Below are 26,608 nucleotides of genomic sequence, written 5' to 3'. Positions count from 1 at the left end.
AGGTACTACTGTTAGGTCTGACTTTGCAGTAAGCTTAAAGCATGGCAGATGCTAACTCCTCTATGTGACTGTCAGAGCACAGCAATATAACATTTTGCAATTCTCAACAGAAATATGGAAAAAAATAGTCTTGTTGCCGGGACCCCTTTTGAAAAGCATTCACCTTGCTAAATTTAATTGGATTCAAGGTGAAGACAATACAAATGTGAAAACAAGAATAATTTTGTGCACAGAAATGCCAAAATGAAAGTACTATATGGCAGCAAAGCTGCATCCTCTCTGAAATCATATCTAGTGCATTTTTATGGAGCTAAAGAGTTCAGCTAGGACCATCTGCCCCATTTCTTTCACCAGGCTTCAGTGAAATTCAACCATCATCTCAACAACTGACTATTACTGTTACCAAAGAGTAAGAATAGTCAAAGTCATAAAGAGCATCATCTCCATTTGGTGTGGTGCACATTCTCATTTATTGCTCTGCCTTACCAAATATATCTATCAGTGCAGGTCTATTAGTTGACCAGGAGCTTTAGAGACTCTGTCCACAATTGGCTCTCTAAATGCAGCTGCTCACCCACTAGCTACAGGTGCTCTTTCAATAGTTTTTCCAGTCTTACTCAAAGATGAGACTGACTCAGGCTTTCCCAGCCTTACAGCCCAATTTATTGTAATGCTTTTCATGTGGTTCAGTTATTCGGAGCTTTAAAGGATGCCTACCTTTGTGCACTGGCAATCAGACAGCCCTTGGCAGTGTTTAATTGTTAGGCAGCTTCAGCTCAACAAATACAAGCTATAACTTTTTATAACTTAATCAGCTTCTTATGTACTGTAACATGTATTCATCGGTTAAGTATCATCTTATTGCATATGTCACCATTTACTCACCACAGTGATGAATGCTCTAAGGATAAAGGGTAAGCACTTTAGAGGTGTAATTTTTCTTATCCTAAAGTAGAAGTCTTAGGTGAATTGAACCCTGAAAATTCAAGTTTCTCATAGAGGAAAACCAGAGTCACCAGTTTAGCTGCTGAAATACTGATATCATAAACTCAGTGGATAAATCAGCCCATCTCACAGAGCTGTAAAGTTGGACATTACCCAAGCTGCACATCCTCTATGCAACACCACAGGTGTCTTGTGTATGCCTTTATTAGCCCTTTGATGGACTTCAGTCATCTTGCTCATTAATGCAGTGTCTGAGTGCTTATAGCACACTCTTTCAAGCTCTCCATTACTGCAATTACATAATTAAAATAATGAAATCTCTTAAATTTTAGGCCTTCATACTAATATTTTATGCTATAATGAGATTCCTAGATCAGTTAAATCTTGAGAGCTCATTAATATCATGACAGCACAGTCCTGAATAGGGGAAGATGAAAATATGACATTAAAAAAAAAAAAAAAGACACTAAAAAGGTACTATTTAAAAGCCCTTTTCTTATTTTCTGATTTTCCAGCTCTCAACACATGTGCTCTTGGTCTGGCAATTCTTCTCTGAATGTCATGGTGGGCAAGTTGCTTTTTATGTGCAACAGAGCTCTAAAAGGGCTCTGTTGTCATTGGAAGATGCTGGGTCCATGTTAATGCCTCAACACTTCCTTGTCTCATGGCTGAGGAGATGACAAGGTCTAACAATGTCAAAATGCAGCAAAGATTCCTCTACCATGGTATGCCCAAATGATGGAAGCTTGTTGCTGAAGGGGTGGCTAATGTTGCTCCAGTGCTGGGCAGCAATTTAATGCAGTTCAGCATGTTTAATGAAAGGAAAGATGAATTTCATTTTTCAATCTCATCCTAGGGGTGGAGAACCATGCAAGCCACAGGCATTGGGCTTTGTTTTTTCAGAAGAGGAAACAGATACCCAAGGTTTATGCTTTGGAATTATGTTATGTTTTAAATTATGGTATTATGTTTTCTCACCCATGTTTGACTGACAGTTGGAGTGATGAACATTGGACTTGCAAATTGCTTGAAAAACTATTTCCCTTCCAAAAAAAAAGAAATAACAGTTGCAGTCCATTATCCCTATGCAGTCTATGAAATGAGAAATATTTCTTCAGAAACTGCTGTGCATGTGTGGCAGTTTTATGTGCCTTTACATTAACAGCTTCCTTGAAATCCACATCAAAAGCAAACACTGTTTAAAAACACAGTTTAAGGCTATATATCTCTCAAAGGTTGCCTGACATTAAGAGGCTACCATGCCTCATTAACATAAAATTTCCAAGGATGAAAGCAATGACTGTAACCGGACCAAACAACCTACTTAAATCAATTCATATGCCTCTCACCTTCATTTTGGCTGCTAGGATATCTAAACTGCAACTTCTGTGACATACAGAAATAACCTGCTAGAACTCAAGGTTTATTTTGTAGTAAACAGCCTGCTGCTTAGAAAGCACAGCTCCAGTGCTGTATCACAGCAGATGGTGATCACTTCAGATCGTTGCAGATATTGGTGTCTGTAGGCCCAGCCCTGCAAATCCTCCTTAATGTATTTAACTTCAGTTATTTGGGGGTAGTTCGTGAAATCAGTGCAAATCATTCCAGCAGGATCTCAGGTGAGCAGCTGGGTACAGGATTGGGACTTTACTGGAGCCATTTACCAAATAAATGGTCTGAAGGCTCTTTATTTCCATAATGCTGTTGAATAACACTTCTGTTTATGTCCTTATCAAGTCTGGCAGCTGCCTAGAGGTGTCTCGACTGGCTCATAGTCACCCATTAGGAAACCACTTACAAGACTTTGTATTTGCACATTACAATGCACACTGCCTTTCTACAGCTAATGGGAATAGTCTTGCATATGAAAAACATCTTGACAAACAAAAGTTTCCCTGCATCTCAGAGCTGGCTAGACTGGTATTCTAGCTAAAAGTCAGTAGCTTTCTACTGTGCTGTTTCTGCACACACATACTCTCCAAATCTAAAAGGTCTCCTATGCTCTTATTCTCCTTTTCAAAAATATTCAGAATTTCCCCAAAATTCTGTGAACCAAATCATGTTCCTGCTATTTTTTTCCCCTAAACTTCATTTTTATTATAAAGGGATTATATAGACACATGGATAAATCCAAGGAATAGTTTTTTTTCTAGCATTTTTTTAGTTGCAATGCAGTAATACTACTGGAAAAGAAGGAATTATACAAAAATATTTGTTTTCTCCATAGGAACGATGAGGTATAATCACTGAAATGTTTCTGTTTGTATTAGAAAACTACAGTGGTCTAAGCCAAATGCTGAGTAGTAGAGGTTTTATCAATAGCAATTAAACAGCTAACATGCCGCCCAGTGCCACTCATGTTAAAGACATTTTGTTGTGACAAACACTGGTCCTCTGTCTCAAGTAAATATATACACCTGATATTTGTCTGAGAAAGGAGAATAGAAGGATTAAGCCCCTGAGATAACCTATTTATTCAGATCCCTAAATATATATTTAGGTGCCTTTTAAGATCTTCCTGAATCTGGAAGCAATGCCCCTGATGTCTGGGGTAGTATCATACTATAAGTAATTAAACTCACTACCAGCTCACTACCAAAAAGCAGCAGTATCAGTCCCACTTTACACTTCTATTCTGGCTTTCCCTCATAAGTGATGTACTTCAGGAAATTAATGGCTTTATTCACAGCTGGGATACTGTCTCAATCTCGCCTGCTCAAAAATGTCCCCAATATTTGAAGCTGGTACACTACCTGCAGAAAGCCTTTTGATTTTATTTTTCATTATCTCAATTAGCATTTTGCATCTTTTAAGCCTTTGATCCAGTGTAATGGACATTTTACCCTTTGCTGTCTTTAGCGGGCTGTACTTACCTCTCCTTTTTTCATCCACATAACACCCCAGGTAGTTTTCCCCTTTGTGTTTTTCTTCATGCTCATCCCCATTTTAACCTTTTCTTTACTTCAGCTCACCGTTCTCTGCTTGTCAGCAAGGTTTCTGGTTTTTTTCATGCACACAGGCAGACTAAAAGCAGTCTGATTTGAAATGTCACCTATAATTCTGTGTTTCGTTTCAAGTGGTTTATGAATTCTTCCAAAATTCAGAGTGCCACATTCTCAGTTTGCTAACATAATCTAGTTTTCCTCACAGCAGTAAGACCAGATTTAAGATGGTATAAAGAAAAAAAAAAAAAGCACAAAATTTTGCAGTAAAACTGTATTTGCTGGGGATTACAGTAAAATATTCTTGTCCCCTTCCCCTCCCAAAAAACCCACCCACACAAAAAAAAGATTAGATTAAGGCTTTTCCTTATTCATTTTAGTAGTGATATGCAAGAACAGAAGCTCTAATTCTGAAAGATAACGCAGGAATTTACGTATATATGTGTTTATGATAGTGCCTAAGAAGCCTAGTGCAGATAATGGATTTTTTTATTTTGCTAACACTAACAGCTACACATAAAAAAGAAGAGCTAGTTTCTAATCACAACTGCATAAACAAAACCAGTGAAAAAGGAAAATGAAGTGCTCAAAAAGACTTAATTATCAGTTCTTGAGTGGAGCATGGTCTCTGAAAACCCTATTCCCAGTCTTCACCAACCCAGCTCTCCCTCAGAGTCTGATTTAAGCTTCAGTCTGTATTCACCAGAGGGAGTTTTTACTGTTTCAGCTCATCCTCCTGCAGTGATTCAATCACTATTTTTCTTCGAAGCTGAAACTCTTGCTGAGCTATTGTGGCAGCCATCAGGCCATGCTGCAACATTTTAGTATCCAGAGGAGTCAGGGAGAAGAAACTCAAAGCAGTCTTTAAAACGTGTGCTGTGTTCTATAGTGACAATCAGAGCTGGGGGGAAAAGACCAAAATAAAAGGCTGGGGTGTGGGAAAATAATAAAAATCCTTCTATGCAATAGGTTTCCATAGTAGGAGTAATCAAAGAGTGCTCTAACTCAGTCTCATCAAATTAAGGAAGACAGGAGTAGATGCATTTTCAGAGAAGGATTCTGGACAACCTAAAGGCAGAGGACAATGTTCTTGTCCTGACAGGATGATCCCTGTTTTCACAAGTCCTTCTCAGTCAGTGTGCACAGACTGGGGATGCACTGAAAAGCTACAGTTTTATTCTCAATCCATGTGAATTGTACTTGTTCAGACCAGAAAGGCTCTTCTTGCAGCTTGTTCAATATGATGTCACTTTGTCTCCTACAGCATTGAAATGTTTCTCCACACATATGGAGGCTCACAGAAGAAATCAGTCCAACAGCCTCTCAAAGTAGATATAAACTCACACAAAGCTTAAATCCTTCCTGACACAGCTTCAAATCAAAGGGGAAAAGAGGTGTAATTCAGCTTAGAACTAGGACAGCTGCTTTCAAACTTGAAACAAAATTGTACAAGAGTCTACAGGATTTTAACTGTCTGACAAACAGTGGAGTCCTTAATGGCAGTTGTTAGCGTTAGCTTCATTTTATCACCAAAATGTGCTCAGCCAAATGTTCATATATTTAGATTTATCCAGTCCATGGCTTTGAAGCCTGTACTTCGGTTACGTGAAAGTTTGAGAACAAAAAGAGTACAAGAAAGCAAGACGGTTTTAAACTCCCCATAGTTGCTTTGCAATGCATTTGGTGTTTTTTCTGGAGTCCAAGCTCCTAACTCATGTGTGTACATAATAATCTCAGCTCTCATTTGTAGAATAAAACAGAAGTTTCTAAGTTTCTGTGGCTTAAGGAGTGGAAAATGTACAGCCTGAAGGCTTCCACATCAGAAAAACAAATTTAAAAATCCCAGGGGTGATCTGCTTTAAAGTCTCATGATTTATAATCTGTTCCGGTACCATCTTTGGCCTCTAACATAATCACTTTTGTAAGCATGGAGCTGTAAATACTCTCTTCCCATACAGACTTTTAGTAGGAGTCTGGCCCCAGTTCTCATCCAAAGGTTTTTCTGGTCATATAGCTTTTGGCTAGTTCCACTGTAAAACTGGCCTGTACAATATTTTTAGGAGTGTTTCCTTAACATCTGCTTACTACAAGGCATTTTAATGTACTGTTGATAGAATGTGATTCAGCTGGCACTCATAACTGATGCAAAACAACACTGTGAATAAAACACCTAAACAGGATGTTTTATTCTTCTTCCATATCTCAGTGAATATTTGCGATTTGAGAAACAGGAATCATAATAATTTTAATGCAAATTAAGTTACCTCATTCCCTCTCTATCGCTGCACAATCAAATAAAGTGGCAAAGGATATTGCTGCAATTCCCTGAACTTGTTTTGCTACACACAGAAACTTCTGAATACATATCATGTGAGGCAGTAATTAAGTTCCTAACTTATTTACTTCTTCTACTGAGGCTGCATCATTGAAGCTACAGTCTCTTGGCAGTAAACCCACATATTCATCTATTATGAGATGCATAATGTCTTGAGCTATTCTAGCTGCTCATAGTTTAATTTGAAGATTAACCATAAACACACCTGGGACTAGACAATGGCTTTACACTACCTAGAAACAAAGAGGCTATGGAAACCACTGTGAAAAGTCTCTCATGAAAATATAAGTGTTCTTTATGAGGAATTTAAAACAGAGCTTTCTTCCAGAGGGATTTGAGGCAAAAACAATGTGAAAGCAGAAAAGGCTGCGGGAGAACTGCCTTTGCTTTATATAGGTCCCAAACAGGGATTCAAGGGAATGAGTGGATTTTGCAATTCCACAGGCTCTCAGGATTTCCTGAAAGGGTTTAAGGTGGATATCTCCAAGCAAGAGAGAATATGATATCTGTCTGAGGATGATTATTGTGACCAGCCACGTAGTCTGAGGAGGAGTAGCAGCAAAGGGTAAGAAGCAAAAGTCGCTGGGTCAGAGCCACCCACCTGTGTACCAAGATCAGATTCTCCCAAAGGCCATACAACATTAAAAGTTATACAACAATGAGGCTGGAAATGGGATGTCCACAAGTTTCACTGGATGAATGATACTTTGATAATGAGGGCCTGTAATTTCTTATCAATTGTCTTGCTGTTCTGCCAGGGTTTCTTGCACACATGAGCTGGTTTTAAGCAGAAGTTCTGTCTGCAGATCATGCCCAGACACTCAATACCTGTCCAGAATAAAATAATTTGTAACAGTGATTCCAGATCTGGAAACATTTACTTGCATTTTGCACAACTACCTACACTGTCTTTCTCCTGCAAATACCAAATTCTTTGTTGATTTAAAATTACTCAAGGAGAAAGTAGTATTTATCTTTAAATAAAGGCAGCTACAAAAATTTTGTCATGATTTTACAGACTTGTCTAGCCATATCTGCTTTATTCGTTTTAATTCAAAAATCAATTTGTTTAAATAATTCGTAAAACAATTTGTTTAAATTCACTATAGGCAAATTTTAGTTTATTAGGGTCATATTTATTGTTTTCTGTGTGCTTAAATTTGTGCTTGGGTTTTATTGAGGTATTTAGAAAAGAAAGGCCAAGGAAATCAGACTTGAAGACTCACCGATACATAAAATGTTACTAACTAAAAACTGTGAAGTGATGAAATGATATATGTTCACATGAATAAAATGCAACTTCGTAGTTTACTTACTTTGTTCCCATTACAGATGTTCTAGACAATTTCATTAAGAAACTGCCCTGTTTTATCATTGTTTGTCTCTAATAGCCAAATGTGTGCTAGCTGCTAAGTTATTAGACTGAAATGAATAAAAATATTATAACAAAGCATCATCAGGCTGAACACCAGCAGTATCAGTGCAAATACCATCTGGAAATGGAGGTAAAAAGTCTGAAACAGGAGGTGTTACCATAAGAGTCGGTCGGAGAAACTCTTTAAGACTCAATTTGGAGTTTTAGAAAGCAGGCATTCTCTATAGCAGCGCTGGGCGCATACATGAATCATTTCGCAAAGGTGAGCTCACCCGATACTTGCTGACAGCAGCTATATATTTAGCATACTCATGCATATTCATGGAGTTCCCAGGAACTAATTATAATATTTGCATCCTAGTTACACATGTGCTTTCTTGCTGAGTGGGGGTCTCTGGTGGTCACTGATAGTCATCTTCACTGAGTTTACTGAATGACCTTAGTGATTGCACATGCTTGCAAGATCCTAGTGCCAAGTTAGCAGTTGGTATGTCCTTGCTTCTGTTCTGTTCCAGTCTCACTCCACATTGGGCTCCACTCTGCTATCATGAAGGCTAGCATCCTCAGTCTTATTTATTGTCTCCTTAGATGTCATCAGTCCTGTGATGTTCCTTCCCCCATCAGCCGAATATTCCTTTCTCTCTATGCGTTAGTAAGTTAGAACGGTTTGGCCTATTCTACTGTCTTAAAGGCACATATACTATTGTTGGTTTAAGATTTAAGATTACAGAGGCAGTGCCATGGACATGGGGTTTTCAGAACTCAGACAAAAGAAGAGGTATGGTCTTTGGTCCATTACAGAAGACATCTCTCCTCTTAGACAAGTATTTTCCAAATAATCCTGCAAGGAGTTCAGTAGAGGATCACCAAGATAACAATGGGGCTGAAACACTAGCTCTGTGAGGAGAGGCTGAGGAACCTGGGCTTGTTCAGCCCCCAGAAGAGAGAGCTTCTAGACCCTGGCACAGGCATACATAGAAACCAGAGAGGTTCAGATGGGATACAAGGATAAACTTTTTAACTGGGAGGAAAGCCTAACAGTGAGACAGTTTGCTCAGAGGGACAGTCCATGTCCTGTGGAGGTTTACTAAACCCAGCCAGACAAATTCCTGAGCATCCTCGTCTGACCTCTGAGCTGACCCAGTTTTGAAATGGAGGTCCCTTCCAGGCTGACTTCTTATGAGATCTTAGCTGTATGTAAAATCTAAGTGAGACCATTTAACTTTATCTTAGTTGTCATATTTCATACATGAGTGCATAAATGTATACCACTGACCTTTTACTTGCATCACTAAAGACACTGCAGCTTAAGACACTGATTCACTTGCTTCAAGGGGAGTCTACTAGACATAATTCCTACAGTCAAAAGATGAAGCAAAAGGAAGTACAGACGAGGCTTGTAACTTAATATTCCCTTCTCTTGCCTTGTGTAACCTGTAGATGGTACAAAGTGCTTCACCTGTCTGCCTTCATGTTTCGACTGTTGCAACTAAACGTCTTTTGTACATTTCTTGTACTCTTCATAGAGAGATTATATATTATATATTTTATCTATTACATATAATAGATACATTTTATATATATTAAAAATACATTTAATACGGTGGAAGCTAACTGATGGACTTCTTTGCACGTACCATCAGTGAGTGAAAATGTTCATTACTTCACTGAGCTCTGCCATTGCCACTGGTGCATGCAGATGGCTCTGAAAAGGATACGGAAGAACCCACTACTTTAGTGCATGGAGGGAATGTCATCAGGGCAAAAGTAATGTGCTGCGTGCCCAAGATTTTTGTTTTAACAAAAAGCACAGCAGATGAGTATGTGGTTCTTGCCTAGCAATATGTTATTGTTAGTGTTGCTGTTTAATTTCAGTTGTGTCTAAACAGATCAGAACACCAGGGAGGTTTCCTCCCACCCATGCCCACTCCACTTAAACAGGCAGTGGTTCACCTTTGGTTATTCTTTGCTGGTGACATGGATTACCCCAAAGCAAAACTTCTCTGGAGACGAAATTCACTGTTGATTGCCTCAGTTTACCAGGGCTTGGCTCCTCTTAAGTCCTTTTAGGCAGTTACAACTGCCTACAGCTCAGAATAGCAGCTTCTCCCATCCTATGAAAGTGTTATTACAAGGAGTGCCACTGCAGTGAGCCAGGTCATCAGACAAACTCTGAAAGGCTTCCAGATCACCACTGGTCTTAATGGGAGCTAAGGAACCTTCAACTGGCAAACACTATGTTTGCTGCTACAGCTAAAGCAAACAATTTCTTTCACTATCTCAGGCATGGGAATCCTAAATAGAAGATAAACAACAGCTGTTTAATACTCACAAAAGGTTGGATTTTTTTTTTTTGTTGCTTTTATACACATGAAATGCAGAGCTGATCTTTTCTATGCAAGTTCACCCTATCTAGAACTACATTTATTCAAAGGGATTCTTGTGATATCTTCCAATAGACCAAGCTGAACTGCTTTAAATATTCTGACAACAGCGGTTAGAAAATGTGTATAATTTAAGCCCTTTTCTATTTATTTTTCATTCCTAGGTGACAATGTTTTACTCTTGTAACCATAAAAATCTATTACAACAATACAACCTTCCCATACCCCTTTGCTGCCTCATCCTTATCCCTTAACACCATAATACCTGGTATCAATTTAAGAATTCCTTCAAGACTTGTCCAGCACATTGATATATGTTGAGGGAAATAATGTGAATTTATCAATATGGCAGGTGGAAGACAATCTCTATATGTATTTTCTGGCAATGTATGTAGCCAGTACAGTGCGACCAATAACTACATTGCAGGCTGCAAATACATAAAGCAGCACACTAAATTCATTATCCATGTTATCAGTCACTGGACCCAGCTACATCTCTAATTTTATACATGGTGAATTAAGGCTACATATATTTTTAAATGCTAAACATATGGTCCTATCCCTGATAATCTAGGTATCTGAAACCTGAATGACACAGAAATGTGATCAGTTTGTCTGCATGTGTTGTTTATCTTGATGCTGCTCTCTAAAATAGCATCTTATTTCTTAATGTATTGTGAAAAGAGCACTGTAAATCTATGTCTTGCATGTAAGATCCAAAACAGAGCCTCGCCTTCTCTTCCTTTAGTGACTTCCTTGGTTCTAAGTTTCATACAAAGAGAGGGGCTCTCTGGAGAGGGGGATCAACTTGTAATTCCCACTTTCAGTTGCATTCCAGTTATATATTAAAGTATTTTTAATATGTTGCTTCTCAGTTTTTCTGAAGGTAAGCAAATCCTGTTTTTTTCCACCGACCACATTTTCTAGCTTCACAATTTTTATCACTGCTCTTATTAATATCCTTCCTGAGTCGTTCTGCCCCACACTGAATACAGCACTCCCACTAGAGCCCAATAAAGCAGAAGGACTTGTTTCAGATGACATTTTATCAGAAAAAATGTTTGGTTTTTTCCTGACATGCTTACATTATCAATTCACATCTGATGTGTGGGCCATTCTATATGATAGATCCTTTTCCCGAGGACATTTTTGCTAGCTATAGAATCCTTTAGGTTGAAAACAACCTTTAAGATAGAGTCTAACCGTTAATCTAGAACTGCCAAGTCCACCACTAAGCCATGTTCATAAGTATCACATCTACGCATCTTTTAAATACCTCCAGAGATGGTGCCTCAACCACTTCCTTGGGCAGCCTGTTCCAATGCTTGACAGCCCTTTTGGCGAAGAAATTTTACCTACTATCTAAGAGCTCCCCTGGCACAACTTGAGGCCATTTTCTCTCACCCTATCGCTTGTTACTTGGGAGAAGAGACCAACACCCACCTCACTACAACCTCTTTTCAGATAGTTATAGAAATCAATAAGGTCCTCCAGAGCCTCCTTTTCTCCAGGCTGAACAGTCCCCATTCCCTCAGCCACTCCTCATAGGACTTGAGCTCTAGACCTTTCGTTATCTTCATTGTTTTTCTTCAGATACTCCAGCAACTCCATATCTTTCTTGGAATGCAAGGCCTAAAATTGAACACAGTATTCGAGGCATAGCCTCACCAGTGCTAAGTACAGGGGACAATCACTTCAATAATCTTGTTGGCCACACTATTTCTGATACAAGCCAGGATGCTGTTGGCCTTGGCCAACTTGACACCAGCTGGATTATGTTCAGCTGGCTGTTGATCAACATCCCCAGGTCCTTTTCTGCTGAGCAGCTTTCCAGCCACTCTTCCCCAAGCCTGTAGCATTGCATGGGGTTGTTGTGGCTCAGCTGCAGGACCTGGCACTGAACCTTGTTGAACCTCTTACAGTTGGCCACAGCCCATCGATCCAGCCTGCCCAGATCCCTCTGCAAAGCCTTCCTACCCTCCAGCAGACCAACACTCCCGCCCAACTTGGTGTCATCTGCAAACTCACTGATGGTGCACTTGATCTCCTCATCCACATAATTGGTAGAGATATTAAACAGAACTGGCCTCAGTACTGAGCCCAGGGGAACACCACTTGTGACCAGCCACCAATTGAATTTAATCCCACTCACCACCACTCTTTGGGCCCATTCAACCAGCTGGTTTTCTACCCAGCTAAGCATACGCTTGTCCAAGCCATAAGCTAGACAACATGCACAGCCTTTCCCTTATCCACCACAAAGGCCACCTTGCCCTAGAAGGAGATCAGGTTAGTCAAGCATGACCTGCCTTTCATAAACCCATGCTGACTGAACCTGATCATACCTGGTTGTCCTGTACGTGTTGCATGATAGCATTCAGGATAACCTGCTCCAGAACCTTCCGAGGTCAGGCTGACAGGCCTGGAACCTCCTTCCAGACCTTATTGTAGGCAGGCTTCACATTTGCTAACCTTCAGTCAATTGGGACCTCACCGCTTAGGTAGGAAATATATATGTAACTATAAGGGACCAATCCTGAACTAGTGCAGGGCTTTATCCTCAGAGTGCATCCTGTTCATCAATGTGTCAAGACCAGCTTCAATACTCATGCAGCCATCCAAAGAAACTGCAAGGTTAGAAAGCACCACTTCTGTACCACCATTCAGTCTATTAATAACGTACTAAAGAACGTCAGAGTCAAGACAGATCTCTGAAGATCCCTTATGACACATCTGTGCACCACTCATGTATCTACTTCTTCAAAGTCTTCAGCTAGTTTTGCACTGCTTAGAGGTCTTTCCATTACAATTCTCTATTTCACAAAGATGAGAAATCTCTTTTGAAAAAAATAGGGTGGGGGAAGAAATTTGAATAAAATTTGTAATTTAGAAAAATGAAAGCCAAGTAAAATTACTTACCAGTCACTTACACAGCAAGATCTCAGATATACCAATAATAATAGATATCAGTTGTAAAGTTCTAAACCCTTCCTTCAGCAAATAGTTGAGTTTTTTCAACCTCAGAGAAGACAAGTTTTTAAAAAAAAGCTGACAAACATTAACACAGGTGCATTTATGAAAAAGAAACCACTCACCTCCTTTGTGATTCTATTCACAGTAAGCACAACTACTATAATATTTTATTCTTAAGCTATCACAAAATTTGGAAATAAAATCTGCTTAATGGGAAATGAGGTTTTCACAAAGAAAAGGCTTATTTAAAGTTCATTATAGCCATAAAACGCTCTTTAAAATTTCCCGGTTCAGACACTCTGCAATGAGAAGGGTCAGCCTTGGGGGAAGCAGTGTTGCCAGGAGACCCAAATCAGAAAGTATCACAACAGCTTGTAATTTACTCTTTTTTATCAACAGTTGTTGAGAACAGACATACTCACCAAAATACACAATGATTTATCAGGTCTCCACACTTTCACATGAAAAAGGTGGATCATAACCTTGCCTCATTGTCCTTCAACTAGTCCCCAAAACCCTGAATTAGCAGCATAAGAGGAGCAACACATTTCCTTTTCTTGGACAAGTATGTCATAATATCCTTTTCCCAGGTCATCCCACTCTATTAAAGACTCCCAATGGCAACTGGCCTTAATGAGCAAGATAAATACGTGCAGGGAATGAGAGTCAGCTGCTTAAAAGGCTGGGATTTAAAAGGTTGCCCAGTGAAGGAGAGGTGGCAGGAAATCATGAGGTAGAGGTTTATGGGGGTAGGAGGCTAAAGTGTAGCTTAGTTTGAAACTAGCCCCAGTTGGAGGAAAGGACCTAGTCTTTTATAGCTAATGGAAAAAGTTTTGGGGATTTTTGCCTGGATGCGGCTGTGGATAAGTCTCTACATGTATAGAATCACCAGCTAAATGTAATAATCTATTTACATGTGTTGACCTCAGCATTCTGTTAACAGAAAACAACCACATTTCTTTGAGCAGTGCCTGCCAGTGCAGTATTCTCACTCCTCCAAAGGCACAGTCCTAGGGCACTGCCAGCCTCATAATGCACAAATACGTCCAGAAATTATTTTTAAGAAGTAAAATGAAAGTGCTGAAGGCAGCCTGCCCTTAACACTGAAATGGTTACAGAGACTCGTGGGCATCTTGACTGAAAGATTACTGAGAAGGTTCCAGCACAAATGGACTAATACAAAGTAGAAAATAATGGAACCAGGATATCCTCATAGGGACAGGTTATTCAGGAGTCTCTGTACCCCTAAATGGACCAATTCCAGGAAAATTCTAAATGAGGGGCAGAGAGAATCTTAAAAAAATGAAAAAAAAAGGCCAGAAAATGTTGCAACTGTAACAGAATACCATTTGAGATGCTTCCATGCTGAAATACTGATGACATGACATTGGAATAGACTGTTCCCAGGAAGGCCTTCAGGATCCAAAGAACAGCATGTAGCAAAAGGGAAGATGTAGTTATGTCCAGAGGGAGACATGCACAGGTGACTACCACTTTGAAGTAATCTACTGGAATGGGAGCTGGCCTTTTCGTTAGTTACACAGCCTAGTCACCATGTTCTATCAAAATGACTTGAGGAATTTCAACATGTGTATATTTTTCTTGATTAGCAACAGATCTGAATATGTATTACCTTAACACCAAGTCAAATTTTGATTATCCCAAGCCAGCTGCCTCTGTGGGAATATCACCAAATAAGATTCTATAAATGATTTAACCACGTGATAGGGAAAGTTCTTGCTTATCGTTTATCAGGTCGTAGTTCTCAGAGTTAACCGAGATGACTTCTTAAACACAGAAAAGTCCATATTGGTAATCGAGTAATGCACAAACTGTGGTGTCCATGTAAATGGCAGCAAATAGGAAGCAACTGGAACTACTGCATTGTACACACACAAATATGCATATAAATTCTTTTTTATTTTAAATAAAAAAAAAAAAATATTGGTTTCATATACCACTTGGCCCTATACCCCCTCTAACAACCTTGCTATAAACAACTATTAGAGTCCAATTAACCAGCAGATGCAGACAGCATTTGGAACAGCATAAAACAAAAAGGAAGTGCTCACTACTGGACCAAGAAGGCATTTTACCTAACCGGAGACGGGAAGAAGGCATCTAGTTCTGGCTCTCTGCATGAACAGGAGTGGAGGTGCTATGAGGTTAGAGTGGTGTGTGCATGAAGGAGAAGAAGCTAGGCTAAGGATTCTGGGGTTTGTAATGATATTAATTGAATGTAAGAGCTGAAAATAAGTAGATGTCAAGTTTTATTCTTTTATAAGAGCTTCTGTCTCTGTAGTTAGTTTTGGATGAACTGTCAAACTCTTCACTAGCATAAAAAACTTTAGTAGGCTGATAATGAGCTTTCATTAAAGATCTTCATTTTGGTTAAGAAAATAACTTCTCTAGTCTTGTGTCAGCCAGAGAACTTTTTTCAATGGTTTCCCCATTTCACTGAAAGTTTGGGATTGCATTTCTTCCCATTACCTCTAACTGTGAGAAACATGAACACACAAACCACACTAGCGTATGAAAAACATGACAGCTTTTTCTTAACACTGCCTATATAGAGCTCTTCTGCTGAATCTGAGCAGAATGAAGTCAAAATCCTCAGCAAAAGCTGTGAAATGAAAATCGGTGGAATGAATATTGATTCATGCTTGTTATTCCTTTTATCCTTCCTTTTATATTCTCTTCCTCTTTCTTGTCTGTTTCCCAGCTTCTTTAAGTCCCTCTTATAGGTTAACTACTTTGTAGTGTCTTTGTCACAGTTTAACCCCAGTCAGCAACTCCTCCTCCCTACCCAGTGGGGTGGAGGAGACAATCTGAAGGGTAAAAGTGATAAAATTCATGGATTGAGATAAAGACAGTTTAATAAGTAAAGCAAAAGCCACGCAAGCAAGCAAAGCAAAACAAGGAATTCATTCACCACTTCCCTGCCCCTGTAGTCTACACATAGGTGACGGAGCAGCTTAGTAACTATGGCACATCAAACAATAGATCTGCTGTGAGAGCAACAGAGACGCATGTACCTCTGTGCAAGCTGTACAGTTTGTAGCTATAGTGGAAGAACTTTGAAGTGCTAAAGTCAATTCTTTGACATGGAATGTATAGGACAGAAAAAGAGCTTAATAAAATGTTTAGACCGGATGCAGGACTTAGCTTAGCCTTGACAAATAAGTTACCTGAATTGCTGTATTCTGTAGGCACATAGGAGCCAGAAGCATCCAGTACATGAGTGAGATACTGCTTTTAGCAGCTCACCTTTGCAAGGGAGACACTCAGCACCAGAGACATAGCCAGTTGGTTGGAGGGCTGAAATAAAGTGGGGAGAGAGATGAACAGCCATGGAGAGAAGGAAGGAAGAATAGAATATTTCAGTTTGAAGGGACCTACAATGACCATCTAGTCCAAAGCAGCTACCCTGTAAAAGAAAATCTGCAGATACCCCCTTCATAATTTGATATCCAGTCTACATGCTGTTCTAAAAGCTAGTAAATGAAGCTATGAACACCATACAGCTACCAGACGGGTAAATTACTTGCTGCACTAAAATATAATATTAGCTTTGTAGGACTGAGGTTTGATTGCTAGAAGAAAACAGCAAAATGGTTACTGATTCAGTGTTCAACCTAATGGGTTTGAAATGTCCCTAATAGCTAATATTGAGAAAGACCCCCATAAAAAGTTAAAAAGGAGGCCTATAAGGAAGCTCTTTCCCAGAACAGGGTGGTGAGCTCTTATCCACTTTCCACCTTACAAAATGAAGCTAAAACTAAATACTCAGAGCTGGGCTACAACAGTCTGTCGCCCTGCCTCCATCAAAATAAATAGGATTATTTCACATTCCTTGCTACAAAGCTATTCCCAGAATAGTTTCTCTAATACAGTAATTTTTTGCTCTTTCAGAGTGATACCTCTAAGTCTCTGGTGAGTGCACAACTCAGCGCGCTTATCCCTGTAATAACTATAAACCACTGCAAGATGAGAAATTTCTGAACAATTATCTGAATGGACATTTACTGTGGCTCCTCCTGTACTATACAATCAGGAATTCCTCCCCAGGGCAGGTAACATGTCCTCGCCTACACCTCAGGGATGGCAAATTAAGGCATTTGGCTTCCATCCCGGTGTTAACCCAGCCCTGGCTCACCAGCTCTGGACAGATGTTCTGTTATTGTTCTTGTCACAGACCACCCATTGCTGTAGTCTGCAGGGCACAGCATATCAGCGGTGGGAGGATAACCAGTTCTTGTTTCTGGGGGATGGTGTCTGTAACCTCAGATTTGCAGTCAGTCTCAGAGCCTACCTATTCAAGCACATGCGAAATTACGTTTAACAATGTCAGAGCTAGAAAGAAGTTTAACACTAATTCCCATCATGTGCTCTGCCAAGGTGAAAAAACACTTGAGAGATCTGTTGAAGCTCGATTCCCCATGCACATCCCAGTCCCCCACTGTAATTCACAGCTTGGTTTGTTTACATCTTGAACATAATTGTATTCAGAGCAAGAGGACAGTGCATGAATTCATTCCATATTTACCTTCCAGTCTCATCAGTTCACATACTGGGAGCAGCTTTAAAAGTGCTGGTTCTTCAGCACCTCCTGTTAGGTTTCTTTTGACCTTGCAGTAACTCTGCAGGGACTTGGTGTTTTGTCAGCATAAGATTCCCTGTCCAACATTTCAGTTTTGCTGTGAAGCCATTTACTTAGTTCAGCTCTTCGCATGCATTTTGTAATTTATAGATGCCTTAAAGATAATTGCTTAAATTCCTTAAAAGTAAATCTGAAATGGGAATACACTGGACTGCTACAGTTGTCATATTTCTCTTTAATGAAAAGAGATATTTACTTTTAGAAGTAAACAAACTATGGAGATTTAATGAGTATGGCCACTTAGGCTGATTGAAAAGTGAATGAATATTGGTCACATTAGTGTGGGCAAAAGTGGCTTCCCTATTGAAAAATAATTGTTTTCTGTCAAGCTGCAGCAAAGTAGGTGGGGAGTTTAGATTGCTTTGGTCAAAAGATGACAAGAATAGGGAGGTACAGCTGTATATTTAATTTAGGTTCATTTTTAAACAGAAAAATTACATTTTGAAATTAAGCCAAAGTTATCTTCAAATTCACAGAGACACCATCCTTCGATACTTGAATATTTTCCTCCACCTTTTGTGGCCTAACCAATTTACCAAGTTGAATTTAAACAGAAAAAACAGTTCAGTTCTCCGTCTACAGCTCAAGTTTTAATTGATTGTATTTCACTGACAAAATAATATCATTCTGCCTCTATTAGGAGTATAAATAAAGAATTTAAAAGTTAGTATGTTCACAACCAATCTCTTTCATCACTTACAAAACCATACAGCATTTTGCTTTGAAAGATGTCAGCTATTAGTCTCCAAGCATATGGCATCAAATGATCAGGCTGTCTTGAGAAATCAAAAAGTAACAACAGCCCATCCTCCTTAAGTGCTTGGGAATAAAGTCTTTATCTGTTTGCCCTTCTGTTATCATAATTTTTCCATCATACTTGTTTCCATTCCAAGATGCTTCAAAAGGGAATATTTTGTCTTGAGGCTTCTCTTTTTTTACACCCTGAGCAAATGCAAAACAAGATTATGTCCTGCTTCAAGAGCTTACAAAACAGATGAGACACAGAGGAAGGAGAAATTGCACTAACAGACTAAGTGACACGGCAGGTCAGTGGCTGAGGAACAACTCCTCGTGTCTCCTGACTTGTAAGCCCGGTGTCTCTCTGTTATCTTCTTTCCTATTTGTCAACACTGAGACTAGAGGGTTTCAGGTTGAAAATCCAGATAGCTTGGCTCTGTAATAACTATAAAGAAACATTAACCAGGAAGCTACACAAGTAAAAGCACTGAAACAGGCAATGAACACATTGCTACTCCACTGTCCCCATCCTATATTAAGACCATTTGATGCAGCATCTCACAGCCTCTTTTTGAATGGGGTTAAAGCTAAATTTACTAGTTTAAATATAGAGGAATTAGAAATGAGTTCTAATGATCCTCTTAGGCCAACACACCTGAAACCACAGGGAAAGATTTTAAATTGCTCCAAGCAGAATGTGAACTTTGTGGGGTTGTTTGCATAATGATCCTGATAGTTATCTCACATTTACAGTCTGACTTCCTAAACTAAGACCCATTTAGAATGCCATGGTGGATCTGAAATGTCTTGGTTTAATATCAAGAGAAAATGAGCGCTGAGAAGTCACCAGAGGTATACAGCTGCAGCAGATTGCTGTCCTCCAGAATATGTTACTTGAAATTCAGACAAGCCTTTGTCACTTTAGAATTGAATGCCATTAGCAGGGATGTAAACACAGGAAACATGCTAAAAATCAGAAGCTGAGCATCACTGATGCAAGCTGCCATTCTGTCCTCCCACTGGGAGGTATTAATGCCATCTAGCTATTCATCCATTTGGCTCTATATGGTAGTGGAGGCAATGCCACGCTTCCAAGCAGCACTGCAGAGGCTACTCATTTTAGACAAGAAAAAAATCTGACCTTTCCAGAACTCTATATCCCAGTCTAACCAGAGTCTCCGTAAAGGGGGAGGCAGCTCTCAGCACTGGGAGTTAGAATTCTGGCCTCAGCTAACAGAAGAGGGTTGAGACCTAGAAAAGTGCTTAAAAGGGATTTGTATGAAACAGCCTTATTTATGTATGTAACAGCCATATTCTCAGTTCTCCAACCCACTGGCCACAATCACCTGAAAAGCCAACAACAAATCTTTTGACCAATACATCCCCTGAGCATGGAAGCTGGAATCTTCTCAAAGTAAGATGAAGATGATGGAACTTGCCAAATAGATGTTGAAATCTGCAGATGGTCTCCAAAGGGAAGAAAAAGTATCATTACAGTAATTAAAACAGTATCACAAAATATATGCACACATTAAGCAAATAAGGCTTTGAGCAATTTAATTCTGGAATGTCCTACATTTCTGTGCTCTTGAAATTCTTTTAGTATCTTTATTTAAAGCAAAGCAATACTTTCCTTCATGGACACCTATCAATTAAGGCTATTATTTTCTGAGTGACCTCCATGTGTACAAAAGCCCTCTATCTTTCAGTACCGCTGACCTAAGGAAAAAAAAAATAAATTACAAATATCTTCAAAAACTGCCAGTGAAAGCACTGAAGTCCCAATTTGTAGAGTTCTGGGATATTTGTGACCTTTCTGAATTGAATGGGGGTGGACCAAGATTGGAGAACACTGCATGTCTCAAAGGGTTAGGATTATATTTTTAAAATTGTAGATTTTTAAATCAAGAATTAAATAGAAAATAAAAACAGATTTCCTTCACATTATTCATGATAAGAGAAACTAAATCCATTGAATGTAAAAACACAGCTAGACTGCAAGTCCCTGCTGATTGGGCATTGTCTGTGTAAGGTGCATAGCTTCCAAGGCTTCCAGCAACATAGGGAAAAGAACATCTTGAAACAAAATAGCTTCTACTTTCACCTTCGCATAAGTCCATGTAGATTGCCAGGATGGTCATGTGTTATAGAGTAGCAGAATTCTTTCTGAAGGAGGAAATGCAGCTGTTCTTAGAACATATTTGATCTAAACGTTGAGAAAATATCGCAAGTAAGGTAAACAGCAGTGTTATGCAAATAATATTCTGTTCCTCATCAGGAGGAAAGCCTCCTTGCCTGAGAGGAAACTGGAATTGTATAATCTTTTGCAATCCTCATTTGGAAATCATTTCATTTCATTTCATAATTTCACAAATACTAATCAATGTTAGCATATTAACCACTGATTTCTTTGTCGGAGGCAATAGTTGTACCTCAACAGACCAATCGTTTTGCCAATTCAATCACAAAACCCTCTACATTCAAATATGCAAACTAACAGCTATGAAAAGTAAGATAACATTTTGAAATGCACCTCCACTACAAAAGACACCAAGCCCTGGCTTTAGGCAATGCTCAGATCCCATGCTATGGGTACCCAGGCAGTTTGGAAATGCAGCCCTAACATATTCACCTCAAATAAGCAGACAAACTGAAGGGAATCAGTAGCAACAGATCAGTGTCCAGTGGGTTTCATACACAAGATCAGATCTCAGGAACTGATAACTCTTCAGGCTCAGTCCATATATTATTAGCACTTCCCCAGCTGATGACTACATACCAGGACACATTTATTTGGTGGAAAGACTATTCCAGAGCTGCACTTGCAGTACAGTATGCCTGTATATAGGGATTACAACTGTGGATCACACAATCCTACAGCAACTGTATTTGAAAGAAATAAACTTTATCCACCAATCCATCATTTGAAGACGCCAGTGTAAAACTAGTCTCAGCAGGCCCCTCTTAAGGGATTGTCTGAGAATGGACACATAAAAGTAATGATACAAAGCAGGTAATCATGAATGTCATGATTAGAACACAGTGCCTCTGCAAACCTGCACTGCACTCACTTTATTATTAATGTCTTGAGGCAAAAACGTTTGTGCCTTGTGAAAGTCAAACAGATCTTCCTACATATAGAACTCTATCAACTGATTTACTTAAATGCACGTTACTAATCTAAAGACTGAAAGCTGTAATACAGCAATATTTACTGAATGATACCTGGAAGAAAGAAAGTGTCCACACTTGCTTATCTTGCTCAAAAGCCCATGGCTTTAGAGGATAATCCTAACTGCTTTGTAAATTAAACAGCAGCTGTGATTTGATTCAAATGCCCCTAGTAATTAAACCAATCATTAAAGCTGTTTATTAGAATTACAAAGCAACAAAGGTAATCTTTGGTTGGCAACACGCCATTATATTTTAAAAGATTCAGCACAGCCAAGAGGCCAGGACCCTGCATACATTGTCCCTGTCCTAAGCTGTCAGGCATATGTAGCATTCATGCTGTAGAACACCTATTCAGAAAATCTGTTTGCATCAGCCCTGAAGACCCCCTCTTCTTTCATGAATGAGTTTTCCAGTTCAGTCAAATAAAGAACATTTGTGAAATGTTCATTTCTAAGAAAAACAGTCCTCTACCCGTTGCAGGGACAACTAGAGAAATTAGAAACAAACAATAGCTTACCTTGGTAAATCGTCTCCAGCTTGTGAATCCCCCCAGAAATATTTCAAATATGGCTTAACCCTTGTTTATAAAATATGCTCATTTTGATTAAAACCCTTCTTCATTTTGCAGTATAATTCATTATTCAGTTCACACTCAAACTAACACGTGCAATATTTCAAAGTACAAAGATTGCTTTTTCTGTCACGCACAGGTGACTCCACCGGTAGCTAAGCAGACACTCCTGATTTTTGTCCACCAATATAAGAAAAAGTCAGAATGAGGCTCATAATTTCCTCAGTATTATTAAATTTATGATCTCCTTGGTTTGCTGAATATTTCTACTTGGTTTATATCCATTATTGCCTTACATCTATTATTGCTACAATAGTATCTTTGCAGGAAGACAAATAGAAAGGACATCAGCAATGCCCTGCTTGGCCGTTCACATGAAGCTTTAATAATTTTTTCTAGTGTTTGCTCAATATTTCCATTAAGACTATAGTTTCTTGGATGGAAATTGCTTCTAGAAAACAAAGTTAAAGTTTATTACAACATGAAATAGTGATTTATTGTCTGCTATAAGTCAGGGCATATAAAATATTAAAAAAGTTTTTTCACCCTAAGTGCTAAGGCATTTTGTTAATCTGCTGCAGTTTTGTAGTCATTTATAAAGATCACAGGCATTTTTTTAAACTTTATAATACAGTGCACTGGCATCCTCCCACCAAACAACCCAATGCAGCCCTCTCTGAAGTCAGGTGGAGCAAAACCTATTTCTACTAAACATTCAGGGCTCTCCACTATGAGTACTACAAGGTAGTAGTACTTTGATTTTCTTACTTTCTGCTCCATTTTAATGGAACAGTCAGGGACATACTGTCAATGCAGAATATCTCTCCAATACTAAGTAGAAAGAATTTGTCATTTCAGTTAGCTATTAAGCCTTGTTATTTCTGTGCTGAGAGAGCAACAATATCTCCATATGACCAGAGCAGCTCTTTATAGAGATTTCCTAAGAAGAGAGCTTTGTCTTTCTTACTGGGCTTATATTGCCTATGAGTTTTGTCTTTTGGTTTCATGCCAAGAACTGAAGTCAGAATGAAATACCACAGAGGAAAAAATTAAGTGTATATAACATACCGTCCACTCTAATATAGAGATATTTACAAGAAAAATCAATGCAATCGAGTAAAATGAAACTGTCTATGACGAGAATATATGATAAAACATACCACAAAGGCTTAATAGGTGAATTATGAGGTTACTTTATAATGTACTATCAGCCAGGACTCTGGTGTCCTTGTATTATATGCTGCACACAAACAGAGTTGCTCTGAAACCCTGACTGCAAATGCTACAATGAGGTGGTCCCAGGCCACACAACTTTGTAGCTTGCTAGCCAACACTTACTTGGGCAGACCAGAAGGAAGACTTGCTAGAAACCTTGCAAACCTGACACCCCTCTGTTCTACCAGGAATCCCCTTGCAGCTCACATGGCTATAGGACGGGACATTAGATGTGGTAATAAATTCCCAATCTTGGCACTACCAAGGTGTTGTACAGCTGCTCCTCACTGGTGCATGGCTGGGCTTCTCCAGGTCCTCTGAAAGAAAGGAAAGAGGCAGGGCAGAAACTGGAAGCACCCTAAAAAAAGTCATTTTCAGAAGAATTATGGGCCTGGCAAGAGAAAACTCGGCACTTTCTGTACTAAGCCCTGCTCCTGTTGAGAACAGGAATGCCAGCAAGAACAGGCCTAGGATCCCACTGATCTGGCTTTGCTTAAACACAACACTAACTCCCCAGCCCCGCTTCTGTCAATAACCCTGTCTGAGCAAAATAGATTTTGTTTCACTGCAAATGATTTTGTTTCTGAACTGGCAGACATATATCACTATCCTATGTCTGCTTTTTTATAGCACTTAATGGATTAATATTTGCATTAAATTATCTTGCACCTAGTAGCCTTGGTGATGTGTTGAGACTCCTCTATTCTAAGAAGTTTTTGGTGAAAAAGGGAGTGACTTTCCCTGCTCCAGAAATTACAGCCAAAGTGTTAGATAAGGAATAAGAGACCCAAACACCCCTGGTACAGATGAACGGAAACAACAGAGTCAGCAGGAGAGACAGCAGCCTGTGTCTGCCAGTGGTCCAAACATCAATGAGTTTCAGGAACAAAGAGCTGAGATGTGCTCATGAAAGTTCCCTGTGAATCACTTACTCAGGGACTGTTTAAATTACTTAACTTGCCAGCAACTCAGGGCAAGTGATGAATTCTTAACACCATGTTAGAAACAGAGCTATAGAAACTACTGGGCTGGCAAACAAATGACAGTCATTTGCAAAAATCATGACACAGGTAAAAGCCTCTGTGAAAAAAGTCAATGTTTCTGCAAATACAGCTGTGAGTAGTTTAATATTAAAACCTGCATAGGAAGGTGGGCAGATCAAAGCAAGCTGGAAGGATCCAGTAAGGATTGTAGGGTTTGGTTTATTGGTGAGAAATTCGTTTGTAATTTATGCTAATGTAAACTAATATAAAACATAAATGAATTTGGGGATACTTCGCTTCTTCGAAATGGCAGAACGAAATGCAATGGCTGCATTTCATCAACAAAAACCTTGCTTAACCTTATAAATTAGTAGATAAGAGAGGCAATAAGGGACATGAAAAAATTACATTTGAAATTATATGCTTTGATAGTTAACTGTCTTGCTAATTGAAAAAAAAAAAAATATGCTTGACACAGAAAGAGTGAAATCGCCTACATCAGTGGCATGAAATCAAGAATGTGAGGGAATTTCCATACCTACTCTCTAACATTTTGCTTACTGCAAAACTCGTAGTGCCACAGAAGGTAATGACATTTTAAAATACTTCAAATTCAACAGCAAAGCTGAAAGTAGAAGTTAAGCAGCAGCTTCTAGAAACAGCTGAATGAGATGTTTTTGTGGGTGATGTGTGAATTCTGTCCCTCTGGATCTGTTTATTAATGTGAAATTGAAATTACAGAACTGAATGAATCCTACAGAAATGAGTTCCTGAAGGGCCTAATCAAAGCCCATCAAGGTGGAGATGAAAGGCTGACATTCCCTTTAGTAGCCTTGCCATGAGGCACTACATTAATTTGTTCTGGGTTTCTGTGTTCATCTGCTACAAATATTTTAGCTATTCTAGGACTGAAAAATGGAGTAAGTTAATATTCAAAGAAAGCAGACTTTGAGTCTATGATAATACAGGCTCCAGAGGTACTAAATTTGTATACTAAAAATTGTATTTCTTTTAGTTAGAGACAGGAGAGAAAAGGTTTGAGATATTGCTGATAATCTCAAACATGCACTAAGAAAATCAAAAACCAGTTATTAGGTGCCTCTGGATAGAACCCAATATTCAACAAGTCATTTTGTACTGAAATTGAGGCCAATGACACGTTCCTATACAATCCATAAATACAAAATTAGTTTCTGCTTACTCTGACTTATTTTCCTTCTTTACATAATGATCTGACCTGGCCACTTTATGACTTAAGTCCCTAGATTTTAGTTTGTCCTGTATGACTTACTTACATTAAATTTCCATGGTTAGAGCAAGCTTACATGACATTGGCACTTGTGGCCCACCAGATCACACATATCCATTTTAAGACCTTCTCACTGAAGGTATGACTGCAGCTGAAAAATAAAGAATTTACCACACAACATCATTATGAACCTGAAGAAACACATAGGTCACGAAATTCACTTGTGAAAAGGGCAGATTTAAAAGAATATAGATTTTATTAGAAAAATTAAGAGGTTCTGGAATCTGATATTTAATCGGTTTTCCCCGACCAGTACACATGGTGGTGGAAGGTCATTTTGGGTGTCGCATGTGCTTCCACTGGCTGTAGGACTTCATAAGCTTCTCTGTTAACATACCATCAGTAGACGCATCTCTGTCTTTTAGAAGAGTGCTAGTTTGTCCCTGCAGGAAAACTGTTTCCAAATGCAATTTTCTTTGCTGGTAGGAGAAAGCAGGCTAACATTTCTGCCCTAGCCCTACTGCCTGGTTGAGGGATGAAGGTTTGATTTGTATTTGAGTCTACAGGATAATTAATTTCTATGGCAAAAAGCATATATGCATCATTACATAAGTCCAATGTCCCACAGGTTGCAGAACAGCTGTACGTATAGAAATAACTTATTTTAAATACCTGTCAAATGCTTCAGCACCACTCTCTAGCCACTAAATTGTTTTAGTGTGTCTTAATATCTTACTTGCAACATTATAGCTTACTTAATTTGAGATTGCATTTGCTATCTATTATGGAAATAATACATCAGCCTCTACTGCCCTGGAAATAATTTTGCCATGAGTACATTGGGAAGAACACAAGACTCATGAAGAAGATGAGGGTCCATGTTAAATGAGCATACAGAGAATTCCCAGTTAATGTTGGAATGTTGGAAAAAAGAAACAAATCCAAGATCATTGTGTTTAATTTAAAGAATTGTTCTGTGAAAGGTTCTGTGCTAACTCTTGTCCTAGTTTGTATCAACAGAAATCAGAGCAAAATACTCCAGCTTTAAATAATATTAAACTGAA

The sequence above is a fragment of the Strigops habroptila genome, chromosome 7 (assembly GCF_004027225.2).
Source record: "Strigops habroptila isolate Jane chromosome 7, bStrHab1.2.pri, whole genome shotgun sequence".
In the NCBI taxonomy this organism is placed as follows: domain Eukaryota; kingdom Metazoa; phylum Chordata; class Aves; order Psittaciformes; family Psittacidae; genus Strigops; species Strigops habroptila.
Note: the sequence above shows the minus strand (reverse complement) of the source record.